Source organism: Perissodus microlepis, chromosome 3 (genome assembly GCF_051167445.1).
Source record: "Perissodus microlepis isolate ML-2025 ecotype Zambia chromosome 3, ASM5116744v1, whole genome shotgun sequence".
Taxonomy (NCBI): Eukaryota; Metazoa; Chordata; class Actinopteri; order Cichliformes; family Cichlidae; genus Perissodus; species Perissodus microlepis.
Genome location: NC_140463.1, coordinates 51,499,293 through 51,513,032, shown reverse-complemented (window position 1 = coordinate 51,513,032; position 13,740 = coordinate 51,499,293).

The window sequence follows — 13,740 nt, the reverse complement described above, 5'->3', positions numbered from 1 at the left end:
ACCACCTGCATTACAGAGAAAATGTGTTTTAGAAAAAGAGAACAGGAGGAACTAGAAGAATTGTAAAGTGCACACATAAGAAGCCATACTGGGAAATTGTCTTCTCTGCGTTTTCCAAAGAAGACAGTCCCAAAGCCTCCTTCACCCAGCTTATCCTGCTCTTCGTATTTTTCTTCAAAGTCCTCTACAGAGAGACAAAACAAATTGAATTTAACAGGTAAAGGACTTTACTCACCTAGATATTTACGCACACCCACAGCACGTGGTGTGGTAAAGGTCGGCCAAGATTTTGACCACATGTCAGAAACTGGATCAAAATTGGACTAAACTCCCTTGAACTCGGACTTTGTCTGCACTTAGAACTATCACAAGACATTAAAACAAAACATCGGGCATTGATGACATCATAGGAATCTAACATTCTAATCTATGCAAACTGTCTCCAAGGCTACATAATATCAAATTAAATCATAGCAAAGGAGTAAAAAGCAGGATCAGTCTTAGGGTGTATGTTACATGTTTGCCAGTTTGGATGAGTGAGTGCAGTACTTCATCGGCCTGTGTTGTAGCAACCTGTTGAACCTGCTGAGAAACTTTTCTTTGTCCACTGTGCCCCAAACTTCACATGCTCCATAAAAGTCGAGGCCTAGAGACCTCTGCATGGTTATTAGCATTAGGTTATCAGTATCATCTGATATATATGACATTTACAGTACAGTACTCACACATGACATAGGAGAGAATAAATATGAACTTTTTGACATAAATTTGATCATATGAAATTGGATTTTTTTAAAATATGAAATAATGTAACTTTTCCCTTCCGTCATACTTCAGAAATATAATATATTAAGTTTTGAACATTTTAAAACATTTAAGTTTGCTCATTGTATTTATAAGATCCTACATGGACGTGCTCCACAATCTTTGGTCAGTCATGTTAAAATCCATTATCAGTGGAAAACAAACCTGATCCTCTACTAGAGGCGATTGTGCAATACCTTTTAGACATAACACTCAGCAAACAGTTATTATCAGTTAAAGTCAGTGAGATTTGGAGTGATACATGACACATGACGGAATAAGACACGCAGACTTAGCATGACGAACCGACGAGGAACACGTACACTGTGAATACATACAGAGGGAAAAGAGGACTAGAGATGAGACATGGACATAACTAAGCACAAACAGAACATGATGGCTGGGGGGGAAAACACACGTGACAGAAGGAGTGGGTCACAAGGGCAAAACATGTAAACGAGAGGAGGAGACGGGAGAAAAAGACATTACTGAAATACATGAAGGGCCAGGGCTGGGGCAGCCAACCAGTCACAGACAAAGAGCCACATTTTTTACTGTGTCACCGCAAAGAGCCACATCATACACCTGGGCACACATGAACATCACCCATCCCTTCCTCTGTCCTGCGTTCAGTTTAGGGTATCGAACTCAGGACCCTAACCTCATCAGGCCGGGGTCTTTGTGTGGAGTCTGCATGTTCTCTCCAGCTTCCTCCCACAGTCTAAAGACATGCAGTTAGTGGGGATCGGTGTGAATGGTTGTCTGTGTGTTAGCCCTGCCACGGGCTGGCGACCTGTCCAGGGTTGACCCCGCCTCTTGCCCTATCACAGCTGTGATAGGCTCCAGCCCCCCACGACCCTGATAAGTGGAAGAAGGTGGACGGACTTTGATGACCTCAGTGGACGCCAGGCAACTTCTGAATGGATTGTTAACACTGGGCCACTCTACATGCCTGTTTCCAGTTATCGTGTTTACAGACACAGTGACACCAACGCTACCAAACACAGAAGCTGCTTGGCAGAAGTTATGTCACATTATTGTAACTGAGAAATGTCACAGCATTGCTCACAATGTGAGGGCGGGGCTGCAATAACCCTGCTGTGCTTTCTAATGTTTCATATTAAGACTAATCTGTGTTGACCTTTCTCTGATTATTGTTTCATAATGAAGAAAGGTCAGATATTACCAAACACATATGAAAAACTCATCCAAACAACATGTAGTGTAAAAATAAATGTCTTGGAGACAGCAGCTAATCAGATATTTTAATTGTCGGGTTTGGATTCAGCACATTAAAATAATAAGAAACAGCACTCTATATGTGAAACAGACGACTTCTGAAAAGTCCAGCAGAGTAAGACAAGCAGGTGAACAGCAGCAGTATATCATGAAGCCTTTTATGGGCATGTTGGATGACAACAGCCATTTTTATGTTTCCTGTTCTTGTATAATTTACCAAGAAACAGTTGCACAAATGAACCAGAGAAACCCACACAGTGTTTTGAAATTGAGCTGCAAACATGTTTTCTTTTATTAGCACTTCAAGCTTCACCCTGAAGACGAGCACGAGCTGCGTCTGCTCACAGAGACTCGGAGATGTGATTGAAAGCAGCTGAAGGATGGTTTTGGTTTATTTTTTTACAAATGAGATGTTTTTCTTTTTTCTAATTCTCCATGTAACTTTGCACTGTCCACCGCTGTAACAAAACAAATTTCCCACGTGTGGGACTAATAAAGGTTATCTTATCTTATCTTATCTTATCTTATGTAATTTGACATATTTTGTTGTTTTGTGTGTGTGTTTGTCTGTGTGAAGTTTTGATGTGTATCTGAAAAACACAATTTTGAAAACACTGGAAAACCTCAGGACATTTTTTCCTTGACTTTCTATGCAAACAAAAATTCCCACCAAGGCTTTTCAGTGTGAAATTTAGTGTGTATAGAAAATACCTGTGCCAGGTTGTCACCATCTAGTGGTGAACATGGCCTTACCACTACATCAGGTGAGTTTTTCACTGTGCACAGTGACACAAAACTCATTTAACAACACAAACTATTTAAAAAATGCATTTTAAAATGATGTAGGCAGATCAAGGCAATGTTAAAGATTCAGTAAGAACTGAAGTTTATCGTAATCCTTCAATTATGCAGGGCATCACACTAACACAGTTGTTTATGTTCAGTATAGATAAGAGATAAGATAAGATAAGATAAAACTTTATTAATCCCTCGGGTGGGTTCCTCTGGGAAATTCGGTTTCCAAAAGCAGAGCACCGACAGAAGTTACAGAGCGTGAGCAGAATATTATATATATACACACACATATATAAATACAGAGACATATAAATAAAATATACGAAGGGGATAACCATAACCATAGCCTTAAGAAGTATTCCAGATGGGTGAGAGAAAAAGAAGTTAATGTGGGTTTGGTGTTGTGCGCATGCACTGCGTCTGCGCAGAAACATTGGAGAAGGGTCTGGCTGCAGCCACTGGGGAGCGCCATATTGGGACCTCCACAGTAACCGGAAGCAGGTGACCTCCACAGTAGGCGGAAGCGGGTGACCTCCACAGTAGGCGGAAGCGGGTGACCTCCACAGTAGGCAGAAGCAGGTGACCTCCACAGTAGGCGGAAATACGTGACCTCCACAGTAGCTGGAAACACGTGACCTCCACAGTAGGCGGAAACACGTGACCTCCACAGTAGGCGGAAATACGTGACCTCCACAGTAGGCGGAAATACGTGACCTCCACAGTAGCCGGAAGCACGTGACCTCCACAGTAGCCGGAAATACATGACCTCCACAGTAGGTGGAAACATGTGACCTCCACAGTAGCCGGAAATACATGACCTCCACAGTAGGCGGAAATACGTGACCTCCACAGTAGGCGGAATTACGTGACGTCCACAGTAGCCGGAAGCACGTGATCTCCACAGTAGGCGGAAATACGTGACCTCCACAGTAGGCGGAAATACATGACCTCCACAGTAGGCGGAAGCAGGTGACCTCCACAGTAGCCGGAAGCACGTGACCTCCACAGTAGCCGGAAATACATGACCTCCACAGTAGGCGGAAACACGTGACCTCCACAGTAGCCGGAAATACGTGACCTCCACAGTAGGCGGAAGCAGGTGACCTCCACAGTAGCCGGAAGCACGTGACCTCCACAGTAGGCGGAAATACGTGACCTCCACAGTAGCCGGAAGCAGGTGACCTCCACAGTAGCCGGAAATACGTGACCTCCACAGTAGCCGGAAACACGTGACTTCCACAGTAGGCGGAAATACGTGACCTCCACAGTAGGCGGAAATACGTGACTTCCACAGTAGGTGGAAACACGTGACCTCCACAGTAGCCGGAAATACGTTCCTGCATGGATCATCGACTGTGGAAACCTTGCAAGTGGATCATAAAGGTTGGCACAGAGTCTTTCATGTATAAATTTGCCGTTAATAATTATATAATTTTAGAAATCATCTAGTTTCCTTACACTGATTACGTTGGCACTTTGTTAGCGTTACAACAACAGTCAGACCTCCGAGGTATCTAAACTTTAGTAAGGAATGTGTGCACTTTTGACACCTCCGGTTAGCATTTAGTGGTCAGTTTCAAACGTATTTGATTTTTGCTTGTTATTGAACTACTTTTCACTATCTGTAACATCAATGCACATTGTTCCATTTACTGCATATTGCACTTTATTCGTGTCTTTCATTCCACCTGCAAAAACATAGTAAAGTTCGTCACAAAGAAGTTTATATATTTATAAATACTTATATTCTCTACTCCATTCTGTTCTGCTTTTTTATTGCCCAGATTTTAGTTAGCACTTGTTAAATTGTCTGTTATATGTCAATAGATACGTATGTCACAAATAAATTGTAAATTATGTTTTTGTAAAGAATTTTCTCCCCAAATTTCTTACATGCTAACTGTAACGTGTTATTTCTGCTAAAACCTGAACTTAAATTTGTATATGGTGTTTATCTGTTTTTCTCTCTGTTTTAAATGCACATATCAATTTGGAATTCTGCCTCCAAGCCAGAATTGCAGGAATGCACCACGTGTTGGCTGTTTCACTGCCCTCTGTGCCCGACTCTCAGCTCTACTGTCAGATTGAAGAGCATATAAATGGACACATTAAAAATGCTTTGCCCTCAAAGGTATGTTGGTATTAAATATACCTCATAGTGAAAGTTATGAGTTATGCACTTCTGCAGTCTCTTTGTTGACTTAAAAGTTTCTTTTCACACTGTACAGTTCAGTGCATTCATCAGCGAGAGAAAAAAGTGTGTTTTCATTAAATACTTTTTTTCTTGTTCACCACATTTCTTGACAGCTCTTGTGATCCACAGCATTTTGCTTTCATTATTGAGGATGGCTTGGATGTTTTTGTTAATATGTACAATCTGATTGTTAGATAAACTGATTGCATTCTATACATTTAAATTACAAGTTGTTTTTTCTTTTTTTTTCTGAATCTTCAGTAGAACATTCATGTGCTCTACCCTCTGTGCTAAATGAAACTGTGGCTTGTGGAAAGTCCATGAAAATGAAATGGCCTCACTGTGGTCTTACTCTTCTTACAAAAAAAAACTTCAAGGCTCACATGATGAGGAGGCATTCAAACAGGTCAATAGATGTTTGCCTGGCCTGTCATCTGCAGTGTTTTTGTGTAGAGGGACTTCTTCCTCTTTGTTTTTCAGTTTGCAGAGGACATGGAGCTCTTTTTAAAAGCATGTGGTGACGAGCAGGGACTACGGGTCAGTGCGATGTTTGACATTTAATGGACAGATGAAGGCACTGGCTGCTTGTTTGTGTTTTTTATGTTTGTTTTCTTTTTTCTTTTTTTCTTTTTTTTGGGGGGGGGTGTCAGTGTGCAGACTTCCAGACTTCCAGTTAAACTTATTATAAAATGTTGTTCACTTGTTTCCATGTCCATACTTATAGTAAAAGATTTAAGTGTAAATGTAACAGCATTGTCTATACTTGTAACTTCAAAGTAAAAAGCTTACAGTTGCTATTAACATTAATGTATTACCCAGTAATCAATAATATTTTACGCATTTTATGCATTAACCCTCTGGGCTCTATCCTGGCCATTTGTGGCCACTTCACTTCTTTTTTTCTTTTTCTTTTTTATGACTGCTACACTGCAGTGGACCAAAACAATGACACAGGTTTGATCTTAAGGATCTAATAGTTGTGTGTGTTTGTGCATGACATTGCAACGCAAATATGTATTTGCAAGATAGACTGGGATAAATTATGACGCATCAAATATTACACAGGCTGCAGTGAAATTTTGGTGATACAGACTATTGAGCTTTGAGTTTCCCAGTCAAACTTATCTTTGAAGCACATGCTAAAAACACTTTTACTCTTGTAGATTTCATAACAAGACACCATAGTGGTGTTGGGTGCCATCTCCAACAACGATGAGGCGGCCTACATGGATGAAGTGAAGAATCTGGCATCATGGTGCCAGGACAACCACCTCCAGCTGAACGTCGGCAAGACCAAGGAGCTGGTGGTGGACTTCAGAAGGGGTCAGCACAGAGACTACAAGCCCATTATAATCAATGGAGCTCCAGTGGAGAGGGTGCAGTCCTTCAAGTATCTTGGTGTCCACATCTCCTCAGACCTGACATGGGCTGCCCACATTCAGGTCCAGACCAAAAAGGTTAGGCAGCGCCTGTATCACCTACGACAACTGAGGAAGTTCAGGGTCTCTCCAAAGATCCTCAGGATTTTCTATACAGGCGCTGTGGAGAGCATCCTCACACAGAACATGACATCGTGGTTTGGGAACAGCTGTGTGAAGGACCAAAAAGCTCTCCAGAGAGTGATCCGTACAGCAGAACGCTGCTGCAGGATTGCTCTCCCCCCGCTTCAGGACACCTACACCAGGAGATGCCGGACTAGAGCAGCGCAGATACTGAAGGACCCGTCCCATCCTGGCAACAAACTGTTCCAACTTCTGCAATCTGGTAGAAGGTTCCGCATCATCCGGGCAAGGACAGAGAGACTCAAGAGGAGCTTCTATCCCCAAGCCATCCGGGCCCTAAACACACACACCCGCCCTCTCACATCATCTATAATTGACTGAGACAGGACTCTCTTCCAGACACTCTAAACCAAGGCACAATGTACATTCCAAATTCCTTTAATTTTAAATATGTTCATATTGTCTATCCTGTAAAATAGTCAGATGTCTATTCATATTAATGTACAGAATTCACCTGCTTGCTGCTACTACTGCACATTCACCCAATGTATATACTATATATATATATATATAATGTTCTTCCTCTACCCCCCCCATTTTTGCACATGTCGAGGAGCGTGTCAGGCTACATTTCACTGTGTGTTATACTTGTATAACTATGCATGTGACAAATAAAGAACCTTGAACCATAGCCAAAATATTAACTCTCAAAAAATGTTCAAAGCTGCAGCACATACAGCAACAAACACAATTTGTAAATGTGTCCTGGAGTTTATGCAGGTGCAGAAAGTGCTGCTGCTGTAAGTAAGCCGAACAGTTTCCAGATCACTTATATTTCTGGAAAGATGGTAGGAAGGGCATCACTACTCATTTCTACAATCTCCCAGATCTTGGAATATAATGCCTTTGTCCCATGAAAACCTGCATGCTTATATGAAAAAACATAGGAAGATTTATGAAACCATTAGGACTTTATCACCGTTTTATCTGGAAAGTTACTGGTAATATATAGCCTAACTGGCATTTAAAGTGTAAAAAAAAAAGAATGTAGATAAAATGTTGGGTTTTTTGTTGAAAAGGACTGGTGCTAATTTAAAGAGTCAAGTCGGTAAAAGTATTTAAATGTTTTAATAAATATACATTTTACAGCATTTTGTGAACATACACAAAAGTGGCCATTTTTGGTAACGAACAAGCTGAGAGAGAGTTTTATATTTTGCATGATAATCAGTGTTGATGTTAATCAATTAAATGTCCCAGACTCTACTATTAATAATATTGTGGTCCCTCGTTTATCGCGGTAGGTGAAATCCGCGAAGTAGCCAACTTTATTTTTTACAATTATTATAGATGTTTTAAGACTGTAAAACCCCTCACTACATGCTTTATACACTTTTCTCAGACAGGCATGAACATTTTCTCACTTTTCTCTTTTGTTTATACACTCTTAAAGTTCAACCAATCATAGAAACATAAGTCCATTAAAAAATGAAACCGTGCAAAACGTTTAGTCGGCATTGTTGTGTTTGTTGAGGAGAAAACTTACAAACATACAGTACAGCACTTCAGAGTCACACAGCTAGCGATCGAAGATTTATATGAATTCGACAAGCTAAACGCATTGTGTACTGTACAGCAGCGGTCTCCAACATTTTTTGCACCACGGACCAGTTTAATGTCAGACAATATTTTCATGGACCGGCCTTTAAGGTGTTGTGGATAAATACAAGAAAATAAAATGATACAGACAAAGACAAAAACTGTGGTATTTTGTAAATATAATAATAACGCAAATTCAGCTGTGTAATTGTGTAACTTTATTAGCAGCGTACTCCTGAAATGCGCCAACAACATTGAGAGTAACATCCTCCTCTCTGCTTCTTGATGCTCTCTGGTCGCTATGGTAACGCGTAATTTCTTTCAAAATAAAACACACGACTACAACACGGGAAAAGACCCAGGGAAACCGACTTAACAATTAAAAACCTTGCAAACCATACATTTCACACCCGAGCCTCAACTCTTGCGGCCCGGTACCAAACGACTCACGGACCAGTACCGGTCTGTGGCCCTGTTTGCGACCGCTGCTGTAAAGGAGACATGTGTCACATTAGTATATGTGAGGGGGCAAACTCCTCAAGATGGGTGGTGACCATGGTGGCCATTTAGAAGTCGGCCATCTTGGATACAACTTTTGTTTTTTCAATAGGAAGAGGGCCATGTGACAGATCAAACTTATTGGTAATGTCACAAGAAAAACAATGGTGTGCTGGGTTTAAACGTAACTTTATTCTTTCATGAGTTATTTACAAGTTTCTCTTTGTTCACAGCCATTGACATGTTGAAGAGGTTAACACGTGAGGAGCGGATCAAAACTGTGTTGATATCTGGTGAATGCAGTAACCGGGTCATTGCGGCAGATTTCAATGCAAGACACCCTACGAGACCACCCATCTCCCATGCTACAGTTAGCAAACTGCTTGCTAAGTTTCGTGAAACTGGCTCAGCGTTGGATTTGCCAAAATGTGGACGCAATAAAACTGTCACTATTGAAAAAAACATCAGTGGCTGTCCTAGCTTCATTCAGCAAGAGCCCACAGCGTTGCACTCGCCGCATGTCACTGGAGAGTGGCATTAGTCGAACATCCCTTAACATAAGGGATGTTGGAATACGTTGGGATTCCGGAATGTTGGGATATGTTGGGATATGTTGGGATTCCGGAATGTTGGGATATGTTGGGATACGTTGGGATATGTTGGCATTCCGGAATGTTGGGATATGTTGTGATATGATTGCGGAATGTTGGGATATGTTGGGACATGTAGGGATTCCGGAATGTTGGGGTACGTTGGGACATGTTGGGATTCCGGAATGTTGGGATACGTTGGGATATGTTGGGATTCCGGAATGTTGGGATACGTTGGAATCCCAACATATGTTGGGATATGTTGGGATTCCGGAATGTTGGGATATGTTGGGATATGTTGGGATACGTTGGGATTCCGGAATGTTGGGATATGTTGGGATACGTTGGGATTCCGGAATGTTGGGATATGTTGGGATACGTTGGGATATGTTTGCGGAACGTTGGGATTACGGAATGTTGGGATACGTTGGGATATGTTGGGATTCCGGAATGTTGGGATATGTTGGGATATGTTTGCGGAATGTTGGGATATGTTGGGATATGTTGGGATTCCGGAATGTTGGGATATGTTGGGATTCCGGAATGTTGGGACATGTTGGGATTACGGAATGTTGGGATACGTTGGGATATGTTGGGATATGTTGGGATTCCGGAATGTTGGGATATGTTGGGATATGTTTGCGGAATGTTGGGATATGTTGGGTTTCCGGAATGTTGGGACTTGTTGGGATTCCGGAATGTTGGGACATGTTGGGATTCCGGAATGTTGGGACATGTTGGCATTCCAGAACATTCCAACATTCCAACATTCCAGAACTATGGCGCATTCCGGAATTCTGAACATATCCGAACCTTGGCGGTTCCGGAATTCCGAAAATTCCGGAACTATGGCGCATTCCGGAATTCTGAACATTCCGAACTATGGCGAACCTTGGCGGTTCAGGAATACTGAACATTCCGGAACTATGGCGCATTCCGGAATTCCGAACATTCCGGAACCTTGGTGGTTCCGGAATACTCAACATTCCGGAACTATGGCGCATTCCGGAATTCTGCACATTCCGAACTATGGCGAACCTCGGCGTTTCCGGAATACTGAGCATTCCGGAACTATGGCGCATTCCGGAATTCTGAACATATCCAAACCTTGACGGTTCCGGAATCCTAAACATTACGGAACCTTGGCGCATTCCGGAATTCTGAACATATCCGAACCTTGGCGGTTACGGAATTCCGAACATATCCGAACCTTGGCGGTTCCGGAATTCCGAACATTCCGGAATCTAAGCAGTTCCGGAATTCTGAACATTCTGGACTATGGCGAACCTTAGCGGTTCCGGAATTCTGAACATTCCGGAACTTTGGCGCATTCCGGAATTCCGACCATTCCGGAACCTTGGCGGTTCCAGAACCTTGGCAGTTCCGGAAATCCTAACATTCCGGAACTATGGCGCATTCCGGAATTCTGAGCATTCCGAACTATGGCGAACCTCGGCGGTTCCGGAATACTGAGCATTCCGGAACTATGGCGCATTCCGGAATTCTGAACATATCCAAACCTTGGCGGTTCCGGAATCCTGAACATTACGGAACCTTGGCGCATTCCGAAATTCTGAACATATCCGAACCTTGGCGGTTCCGGAATTCCGAACATTCCGGACTCTAAGCAGTTCCGGAATTCCGAACATTCCGGAACCTTGGAGCATTCGGGAATTCTGAACATTCCGGAATTTTTGCGCATTCCGGAATTCCGACCATTACGGAACCTTGGCGGTTCCAGAACCTTGGCAGTTCCGGAATTCCTAACATTCCGGAACTATGGCGCATTCCGGAATTCTGAACATATCTGAACCTTTGCGGTTCCGGAATCCTGAACATTACGGAACCTTGGCGCATTCCGGAATTCCTAACATTCCGGAACCATGGCGCATTCCGGAATTCCTAAAATTCCGGAACTTTGGCGGTTCCGGAATTCCGAACATTCCTTAATCTAAGCAGTTCCGGAATCCTTAACATTTAGGAACTATGGCGCATTCCGGAATTCTGAACATTCCGAACAATGGCGAACCTCGGCGTTTCCGGAATTCTGAACATTACGGAACCTTGGCGCATTCCGGAATTCTGAACATATCCGAACCTTGGCGGTTCCGGAATTCTGAACATTCCGGACTATGGCGAACCTTGGCGGTTCCGGAATTCTGAACATTCCGGAACTTTGGCGCATTCCTGAATTCCGACCATTCCGGAACCTTGGCGGTTCCAGAACCTTGGCAGTTCCGGAATTCCTAACATTCCGGAACTATGGCGCATTCCGGAATTCTGAACATTCCGAACTATGGCGAACCTCGGCGGTTCCGGAATACTGAGCATTCCGGAACTATGGCGCATTCCGGAATTCTGAACATATCCAAACCTTGGCGGTTCCGGAATCCTGAACATTACGGAACCTTGGCGCATTCCGGAATTCTGAACATATCCGAACCTTGGCGGTTCCGGAATTCTGAACATTCCGGAACTTTGGCGCATTCCTGAATTCCGACCATTCCGGAACCTTGGCGGTTCCAGAACCTTGGCAGTTCCGGAATTCCTAACATTCCGGAACTATGGCGCATTCCGGAATTCTGAACATTCCGAACTATGGCGAACCTCGGCGGTTCCGGAATACTGAGCATTCCGGAACTATGGCGCATTCCGGAATTCTGAACATATCCAAACCTTGGCGGTTCCGGAATCCTGAACATTATGGAACCTTGGCGCATTCCGAAATTCTGAACATATCCGAACCTTGGCGGTTCCGGAATTCCGAACATTCCGGACTCTAAGCAGTTCCGGAATTCCGAACATTCCGGAACCTTGGAGCATTCCGGAATTCTGAACATTCCGGAATTTTTGCGCATTCCGAAATTCCGAACATTACGGAACCTTGGCGGTTCCAGAACCTTGGCAGTTCCGGAATTCCTAACATTCCGGAACTATGGCGCATTCCGGAATTCTGAACATATCCGAACCTTGGCGGTTCCGGAATCCTGAACATTACGGAACATTGGCGCATTCCGGAATTCCTAACATTCCGGAACCATGGCGCATTCCGGAATTCCTAACATTCCGGAACCTTGGCGCATTCCGAAATTCTGAACATATCCGAACCTTGGTGGTTCCGGAATTCCGAACATTCCGGAATCTAAGCAGTTCCGGAATTCTGAACATTCTGGACTATGGCGAACCTTAGCGGTTCCGGAATTCTGAACAATCCGGAACTTTGGCGCATTCCGGAATTCCGACCATTCCGGAACCTTGGCGGTTCCAGAACCTTGGCAGTTCCGGAAATCCTAACATTCCGGAACTATGGCGCATTCCGGAATTCTGAGCATTCCGAACTATGGCGAACCTCGGCGGTTCCGGAATACTGAGCATTCCGGAACTATGGCGCATTCCGGAATTCTGAACATATCCAAACCTTGGCGGTTCCGGAATCCTGAACATTACGGAACCTTGGCGCATTCCGAAATTCTGAACATATCCGAACCTTGGCGGTTCCGGAATTCCGAACATTCCGGACTCTAAGCAGTTCCGGAATTCCGAACATTCCGGAACCTTGGAGCATTCGGGAATTCTGAACATTCCGGAATTTTTGCGCATTCCGGAATTCCGACCATTACGGAACCTTGGCGGTTCCAGAACCTTGGCAGTTCCGGAATTCCTAACATTCCGGAACTATGGCGCATTCCGGAATTCTGAACATATCTGAACCTTGGCGGTTCCGGAATCCTGAACATTACGGAACCTTGGCGCATTCCGGAATTCCTAACATTCCGGAACCATGGCGCATTCCGGAATTCCTAAAATTCCGGAACTTTGGCGGTTCCGGAATTCCGAACATTCCTTAATCTAAGCAGTTCCGGAATCCTTAACATTTAGGAACTATGGCGCATTCCGGAATTCTGAACATTCCGAACAATGGCGAACCTCGGCGTTTCCGGAATTCTGAACATTACGGAACCTTGGCGCATTCCGGAATTCTGAACATATCCGAACCTTGGCGGTTCCGGAATTCTGAACATTCCGGACTATGGCGAACCTTGGCGGTTCCGGAATTCTGAACATTCCGGAACTTTGGCGCATTCCTGAATTCCGACCATTCCGGAACCTTGGCGGTTCCAGAACCTTGGCAGTTCCGGAATTCCTAACATTCCGGAACTATGGCGCATTCCGGAATTCTGAACATATCCAAACCTTGGCGGTTCCGGAATCCTGAACATTACGGAACCTTGGCGCATTCCGAAATTCTGAACATATCCGAACCTTGGCGGTTCCGGAATTCCGAACATTCCGGACTCTAAGCAGTTCCGGAATTCCGAACATTCCGGAACCTTGGAGCATTCCGGAATTCTGAACATTCCGGAATTTTTGCGCATTCCGGAATTCCGAACATTACGGAACCTTGGCGGTTCCAGAACCTTGGCAGTTCCGGAATTCCTAACATTCCGGAACTATGGCGCATTCCGGAATTCTGAACATATCCGAACCTTGGCGGTTCCGGAATCCTGAACATTACGGA